This window comes from Arachis stenosperma, chromosome 10, assembly GCF_014773155.1.
Source record: "Arachis stenosperma cultivar V10309 chromosome 10, arast.V10309.gnm1.PFL2, whole genome shotgun sequence".
In the NCBI taxonomy this organism is placed as follows: Eukaryota; Viridiplantae; Streptophyta; class Magnoliopsida; order Fabales; family Fabaceae; genus Arachis; species Arachis stenosperma.
In genome coordinates this window covers 26,948,460-26,956,994 of record NC_080386.1, presented here as the reverse complement: position 1 = coordinate 26,956,994, position 8,535 = coordinate 26,948,460, and the positions used below count along the sequence as shown (strand labels likewise).

Genomic DNA, 8,535 nt, shown 5'->3' with positions numbered 1-8,535 from the left:
CAGTTCTTAGCTGAATTCTTGCAAATCTGTGACACTGTCAAGACTAATGGGGTTGACCCTGAGGTCTACAGACTTATGCTATTCCCTTTTGCTGTAAGAGACAGAGCTAGGACATGGTTGGACTCACAACCTAAAGAGAGCCTGGACTCATGGGAAAAGCTAGTCAATGCCTTCTTGGCAAAGTTCTTTCCACCTCAAAAATTGAGTAAGCTTAGAGTGGAAGTCCAAACCTTCAGACAGAAGGATGGAGAATCCCTCTATGAAGCTTGGGAAAGATACAAACAATTAATCAGAAAGTGTCCCTCAGACATGCTTTCTGAATGGAGCATCATAGGTATTTTCTATGATGGTCTCTCTGAACTATCCAAGATGTCTTTGGATAGCTCTGCTGGAGGATCTCTTCATCTGAAGAAGACGCCTACAGAGGCTCAAGAACTCATTGAAATGGTTGCAAATAACCAATTCATGTACACTTCTGAAAGGAATCCTGTGAACAATGGGACAAGTCAGAAGAAAGGAGTTCTTGAGATTGATACTCTGAATGCCATTTTAGCTCAGAATAAGATATTGACTCAACAAGTCAATTTGATTTCTCAAAGTCTGTCTGGAATGCAAAATGCACCAAGCAGTACTAAGGATGCTTCCTCTGAAGAAGAAGCCTATGATCCTGAGAACCCTTCAATGGAAGAGGTAAATTACCTAGGAGAACCCTATGGAAACACCTATAATTCTTCATGGAGAAATCACCCAAATTTCTCATGGAAGAATCAAGAGAAACCTCAACAAGGTTTCAACAACAACAATGGTGGAAGAAACAGGTTTAGCAATGGCAAGCCTTTTCCATCATCTTCTCAGCAACAGACAGAGAATTCTAAGCAGAACCCCTCTGACTTAGCAACCATGGTCTCTGATCTAATCAAAACCACTCAAAGTTTCATGACTGAAACAAGGTCCTCCATTAGAAATTTGGAGGCACAAGTGGGACAGCTGAGCAAGAAAGTAACTGAACTCCCTCCTAGTACTCTCCCAAGTAATACAGAAGAAAATTCAAAAGGAGAGTGCAAAGCCATAAACATGGCCGAATCTGGAGAGGAAAGAGAGGAAGTGGACGCCACTGAGGAAGGCCTCAATGGGCGTGCACTGACCTCCAATGAGTTCCCTAGTGAGGAACCATGGGAATCTGAGGCTCAAAATGAGACCATAGAGATTCCATTGGATTTACTTCTGCCATTCATGAGCTCTGATGAGTATTCTTCCTCTGAAGAGGATGAGTATGTCACTGAAGAGCAAGTTGCTAAAAACCTTGGAGCAATCATGAAGCTAAATGACAAGTTATTTGGAAATGAGACTTGGGAGAATGAACCTCCTTTGCTCACCAAAGAACTGGATGACCTGTCTAGGCAGAAATTACCTCAAAAGAAACAAGATCCTGGGAAGTTTTCAATACCTTGTACCATAGGCACCATGACCTTCAAGAAGGCGCTGTGTGACTTAGGGTCAAGTGTAAACCTCATGCCTCTCTCTGTAATGGAGAAGCTAGGGATCTTTGAGGTACAAGCTGCAAGAATCTCACTAGAGATGGCAGACAACTCAAGAAAACAAGCTCATGGACTTGTAGAGAATGTATTGGTGAAGATTGAAGACCATTACATCCCTACTGATTTCATAGTCCTAGAGACTGGGAAGTGCATGGATGAATCCATCATCCTTGGCAGACCCTTCCTAGCCACAGCAAAGGCTGTGATTGATGTTGATGGAGGTGAACTAATCATTCAAGTGAATGAAGAATCCTTTGTGTTTAAGGCTCAAGGATATCCCTCTGTCACCATGGAGAGGAAGCATGAAGAGCTTCTCTCAAATCAGAGTCAAACAGAGCCCCCACAGTCAAACTCTAAGTTTGGTGTTGGGAGGCCACAACCAAACTCTAAGTTTGGTGTTGAACCCCCACATTCAAACTCTAAGTTTGGTGTTGGGAGGTTCCAACATTGCTCTGAGTATCTGTGAGGCTCCATGAGAGCCCTCTGTCAAGCTACTGACATTAAAGAAGCGCTTGTTGGGAGGCAACCCAATGTTATATTTATATATTTCCTTTGTTATTTTATCTTATTTTGTAGGTAGATGATCATGAGAAGTCACAAAATCAATTGAAAAAGCAAAAACAGAATGAAAAACAGGAAGAAAAACAGCACACTCTGGAGGAAGAACCCACTAGCGTTTAAACGCCAGTGAGGCTAGCAGTTGGGCGTTTAACGCCCAGTCTGGCACCATTCTGGGCGTTTAACGCCAGAAAGGGGCACCAGACTGGCGTTAAACGCCAGAAAAGGGCAAGAACCTGGCGTTAAACGCCAGGAATGGGCACCAGCCCGGCGTTTAACGCCAGAAATGGCTCAAAACGTGATTTTGAGTGCCATTTGGTGCAGGGATGACTTTTCCTTGACACCTCAGGATCTGTGGACCCCACAGGATCCCCACCAACCCACCACACTCTCTTCTTCTTCACCCATTCATCCTTCATAAAACCCCACCTACCTCACCATTCAAATTCAAACCACTTTCCCCCCCTCTTTGGCCGAACACAAAGCCATTCCCTTCTTCCTCATTTCTTCTTCTTCTACTCTCTTCTTTCTTCTTTTGCTCGAGGACGAGCAAACCTTTTAAGTTTGGTGTGGTAAAAGCATTGCTTTTTGTTTTTCCATAACCATTTATGGCATCCAAGGCCGGAGAAACCTCTAGAAAGAGGAAAGGGAAGGCAAAAGCTTCCACCTCCGAGTCATGGGAGATGGAGAGATTCACCTCAAGGGATGCACTTTCCTCCACAAAACTATTGGGAGCAAATCAACACCTCTCTAGGAGAACTGAGTTCCAACATGGGACAACTAAGGGTGGAGCACCAAGAATACTCCATTCTCCTCCATGAAATTAGAGAAGATCAAAGAATCATGAGAGAGGAGCAACAAAGACAAGGAAGAGACATTGAGGAGCTCAAGCACTCCATAAGACCTTCAAGAGGAAGAACAAGCCGCCATCACTAAGGTGGACCCGTTCTTTAATCTCCTTGTTCTTTGCTTTTCTGTTTTTCGAAAATTATGCTTTATGTTTATCCATGTTTGTGTCTTATGATCATTAGTGTCTTAGTGTCTATGCCTTAAAGCTATGAATATGAATCCATCACCTTTCTTAAATGAAAACTGTTTTTATTACAAAAGAACAAGAAGTACAGGATTTCAAATTCATCTTTAAAACTAGCTTAATTAGTTTGATGTGGTGGCAACACTTTTGTTCTCTGAATGTATGCTTGAACAGTGCATATGTCTTTTGAATTTGTTGTTCATGAATGTTAAAAATTGTTGGCTCTTGAAAGAATGATGAAAAGGAGACATGTTACTGAGGATCTGAAAAATCATAAAATGATTCTTGAAGCAAGAAAAAGCAGTGAATACAAAAAAAAAGAAGAGAAAGAGAAAAACGAAAAAGAAAAAAAAGGGGAGAAAGAAAAAGAAAAGAAAAAGAAAGAATAAAGTTGTGATCCAAGGCAATAAGAGTGTGCTTAAGAACCCTGGACACCTCTAATTGGGGACTCTAGCAAAGCTGAGTCACAATCTGAAAAGGTTCACCCAATTATGTGTCTGTGGCATGTATGTATCCGGTGGTAATACTGGATGACAGAGTGCTTTGGGCCACGGCCAAGACTCAATAAGTAGCTGTGTTCAAGAATCATCATACTTAACTAGGAGGATCAATAACACTATCTGGATTCTGAGTTGCTAAAGAAGCCAATCATTCTGAATTTCAAAGGATAGAGTGAGATGCCAAAACTGTTCGGAGGCAAAAAAGCTACTAGTCCCGCTCATCTAATTTGGAGCTAAGTTTCATTGATAATTTGGAGTCTATAGTATATTCTCTTCTTTTTATCTTATTTGATTTTCAGTTGCTTGAGGACAAGCAACAATTTAAGTTTGGTGTTGTGATGAGCGGATAATTTATACGCTTTTTAGCATTGTTTTTAGTATGTTTTTAGTATGATCTAGTTAGTTCTTAGTATATTTTTATTAGTTTTTAGCTAAAATTCACTTTTCTGGACTTTACTATGAGTTTGTGTATTTTTCTGTGATTTCAGGTATTTTCTGGCTGAAATTGAGGGATCTGAGCAAAAATCTGATCCAGAGACTCAAAAGGACTGCAGATGCTGTTGGATTCTGACCTCCCTGCACTCGAAGTGGATTTTCTGGAGCTACAGAAGCCCAATTGGCGCGCTCTCAACGGCGTTGGAAAGTAGACATCCTGGGCTTTCCAGCAATATATGATAGTTCATACTTTGCCCAAGATTTGATGGCCCAAACCGGCGTTCAAAGTCACCCTCAGGAATTCCAGCGTTAAACGCCGGAACTGGCACCTAAATGGGAGTTAAACGCCCAAACTGGCATAAAAGCTGGCGTTTAACTCCAAGAAGAGTCTCTACACGAAAATGCTTCATTGCTCAGCCCAAGCACACACCAAGTGGGCCCGGAAGTGGATTTTTATGTCATTTACTCATCTTTGTACACCCTAGGCTACTAGTTTTCTATAAGTAGGACCTTTTACTATTGTATTTTCATCTTGGTAGCTATCTTTGAGTTTCATGCTATCTTAGATCATTTGGGAGGCTGGCCATTTGGCCATGCCTAGACCCTGTTCTTATGTATTTTCAACGGTGGAGTTTCTACACACCATAGATTAAGGTGTGGAGCTCTGCTGTACCTCGAGTATTAATGCAATTACTATTGTTCTTCTATTCAATTCCGCTTGTTCTTTGTCCAAGATATCACTTGTTCTTCAACTTGATGAATGTGATGATCCGTGACACTCATCACCATTCTCACCTATGAACAAGGTGACTGACAACCACTCTTGTTCTACAAGCATACGAGGCTTAGTGAATATCTCTTGGATTCCTGATACACGATGCATGGTTGATCGCCTGACAACCGAGTGCTCGCCTGACAAACGAGCCAGCCATTCCGTGAGATCAGAGTCTTCGTGGTATAGGCGAGAACTGATGGCGGCATTCAAGAGAATCCGGAAGGTCTAACCTTGTCTGTGGTATTCTGAGTAGGATTCAATGATTGAATGACTGTGACGTGCTTCAAACTCCTAGCAGGCGGGGCGTTAGTGACAGACGCAAAAGGATCGATGGATTTTATTCCGGCCTGACCGAGAACCGACAGCTGATTAGCCATATGCTGTGACAGAGCATGGGAACATTTTCACTGAGAGGATGGGAGGTAGCCATTGACAACGGTGAAACCCTACATGAGCTTGCCATGGAAAGGAGTAAGAAGGATTGGATGAAGGCAGTAGGAAAGCAGAGAGACGGAAGGGAAGGCATCTTCATACGCTTATCTGAAGCTCTCACCAATGATATACATAAGTATCTCTATCTTTATCTTTATGCTTTATTCATCATCTATACCCATTTGAGTCTGCCTGACTGAGATCTACAAGGTAACCATAGCTTGCTTCATACCAACAATCTCCGTGGGATCGACCCTTACTCACGTAAGGTATTACTTGGACGACCCAGTGCACTTGCTGGTTAGTTGTGCGAAGTTGTGTTTATGCCATGGTATTGAGTACCAAGTTTTTGGATTCATTACCGGGGATTATTTGAGCTATGAAAAGTATTGATCACAATTTCGTGCACCAGCAGCGTCAACACCAAACTTAAAGGTTTGCTTGTCCTCAAGCAAAGAAGTACCGAAAATAGAAAGAGATAAATATTATGAGGAAAGAAAAATAAAAGGATAAAAGAATAAGAGAGGATTAGAATTGGGAGAGAGAGAGAAGGAAAACTGGGCGGCGAACTAGTGTGGCGCAACCGACGCGGACGCGTGCAGCACGCGATCGCGTGGGTCGCGCATATCCAAAATGACGCGGTAGCGTCAGGCACGCGATCGCGTGTCCTGGATTTTATGCTATTCGCGCGAAGACAGCAGCGTGCCCGCGCGACTTTCTGTTCGCATGGCTTGGGATGCCTATTTTCATACGACGCGATTGCGTCGGTCACGCTAACGTGTGGATGGCCATTTGTGCAATCGATGCGATCGCATCGATCACGCTAACGCGTGACCAATTCCGTGCGTTTAGCACAACTCTTGCCCCAAGCCAGCACAACTCTCTGTCCAAACACTCTTTTACGTCGATTTTGCAGGTCACGCGTTCGCGTCAGTGACGCGGCCGCGTGGATGGCAAAAAATCACAAGCGACGTGAACGCGTGGGGCACGCGATCGCGTGGGCTTGTTTGTGCGAAAGGCTCCATTCTCGCGCCACTCCGGCGCAACTCTCTGTCAAATTTATTTTTCACACACATCCATCTGACGCGAACGCGTCTACGACGCTTTCGCGTCGTGTGTGCGTTTTTTTCTTTCCGGTTCTTGTTCTAAAATAGTTGCATGATCAGAAAATTAGAAAGAACTTAATAAAAATCAAATAAGAAAACTACTACGAAAAACAACTAAGACTGAAAAAAAACGATCATACCACGGTGGATTGTCTCCCACTAAGCACTTTTAGTTAAAGTCCTTAAGTTGGACATGTGGTGAGCTCCTTGTCATGGTGGCTTATGCTTGTACTGATCCAGAAATCTCCATCATTGTTTGTGATTCCAATGGCTACCGGGATCCCAAACTAGGCGCATTATGCCTTTGAGCAAGTTGAAGCAAGTGACAGGACCCCAAGAGTGTTGATTGTGGGAATGAATTCCAGGGTCCCAAACCTTGCTTTTACACCCGTCTTCTTGTGTATCATCATTGTTTCCAGCGGATGGCAAGCAATCTGAATTCTCACAGAGACATCCAAATAACCTTCTAGATCCCTTCAATTGAGCTCTACACCAATCTTTACACTTGAATTTGGAGCATGCAACCATATTGAACCTTGCTTGACAACTCTTGCCACTAACCATCTTCCTCTTACTCTTAATACCACAAAGAGCTCTAAGTTGACCATCCGTTTCCAGTAGCCCAAATTCAAGTGAGAAAGTAAAGGTTAAGGGTAGAAATTTTACCCACTTGAATGTTGTATTGGATGGTGATGGTTTTGGGAGAGGTCTTGCAAGCTCCATTCCCTTGTGTTCTTCTTTGAATTCTTCCTTTTCTTTGCAAGCTTCCTCAATTTCAACCTCTTCCTCTTGGTAGCTTTCTTCTAATTCAATCTCTTCTTCCTTACTTACCAAGGGCATTGGAGGTTGTGCATTTTCCTCTTCTTCTGATTGCTTGCTTATTTGGCTCATTTGCACTTCCAAGTTTCTAATGGAGGCTCTGGTTTCCTACATAAAACTCATCATCATCTCCCAGTTAGAATCTTCTTGGGATTTAGAGTTTGCCTGCTGAGTTGATTGTAACTGGTGGTTATTAAAATTATTCTATTGAAAACCATCTTGAGAATTATGATTAAAATTTTGTGGCCTCTGAGGTTGCTCTCCCCACCCAAAATTTGGGTGTTGGGTGTTGATAGTTGGGACTTGCATGCCACTCATCTGTTGAGTAAGTAGACTTAATTGCTGAGTCATAAGCTTGTTCTGGGCAAGAATAGCATTAAGAGTTTCTACTTCCATAACACTTTTCTTCTGAGAAGTCTCAATATTTGATGGTGGCTCTTGATATGGGTAGAAAGATGATGGTTCTTGGTAGTTGGAACATGGAGCATTGAAGTTTCTTTGGTTTTGGCTTTGCCAACCAAAATTTTGATAGTTCCTCCATCTACCATAGTATGAATCACTACTTGGATGTAAGTAGTAACCCACGTGATCTCTCTCCATTATTTTTCCTCAGCACAAAACACCAAACAGGATTAAATGCACCATGTGGTTAACAAGCAAGCAAAGAAGAAAGAATATAAAGGAAACTTAAACTCAATAAATAAAATAACTAGGAAGAATAAACAATTAAGGGGACACCAAACTTAATTTCAGAAATTAAGAAAAATATTAATATTAAATATTTTTATTTATTTATTTATTTATTTATTTTTTATTATTATTTTTTTTTGAAAATAAAATAAATAAAAAATAAAAAAAGAAGAATACACGTACGGCGTAAAAGGGGAGGGGAATATACGAAAAGGGAAAAATTAACGTAAAGAAAAAAAAGAAAAATAACTAAAAAAATGTAAAATAAAAATTAATAATAATAAAAAAATTATTTTCTTTTTTTTTTGAAAAAATAATAAAATAATATTTAAATAAAATTAGAATTAAAACGCCTAATCTAAACAATCAAACAACTGATAGTTGTTAATCACAGTCAATCCCCGGCAACGGCGACAAAAACTTGGTGCGGAATTTATAACACACACTTACTAACCGGCAAGTGCACCGGGTCGTACCAAGTAATACCTTACGTGAGTAAGGGTCGATCCCACGAGGATTGATGGATCAAGCAACAATGATTGATTGATTGGGTTAGTTAGGTAAGCAGAAATTGGTTTTGAGATATTTAAAAGGTTTAAGTTCGAATTCAAAATATCAAAAGTATAAACAATTAAATAAATTGGGAATA

The 8,535-nt window shown here is 41.2% G+C and overlaps 1 non-coding gene across 1 annotated transcript; it reads right to left on the bottom strand.

Annotated features, from left to right (window-relative positions):
• Window positions 1–207: 207 nt before the first annotated feature.
• LOC130959243 (small nucleolar RNA R71) lies at window positions 208–315 on the bottom strand. Its single transcript, XR_009078336.1, has one exon. It is a non-coding gene; the product is annotated as a small nucleolar RNA R71 (small nucleolar RNA).
• Window positions 316–8,535: the final 8,220 nt, after the last annotated feature.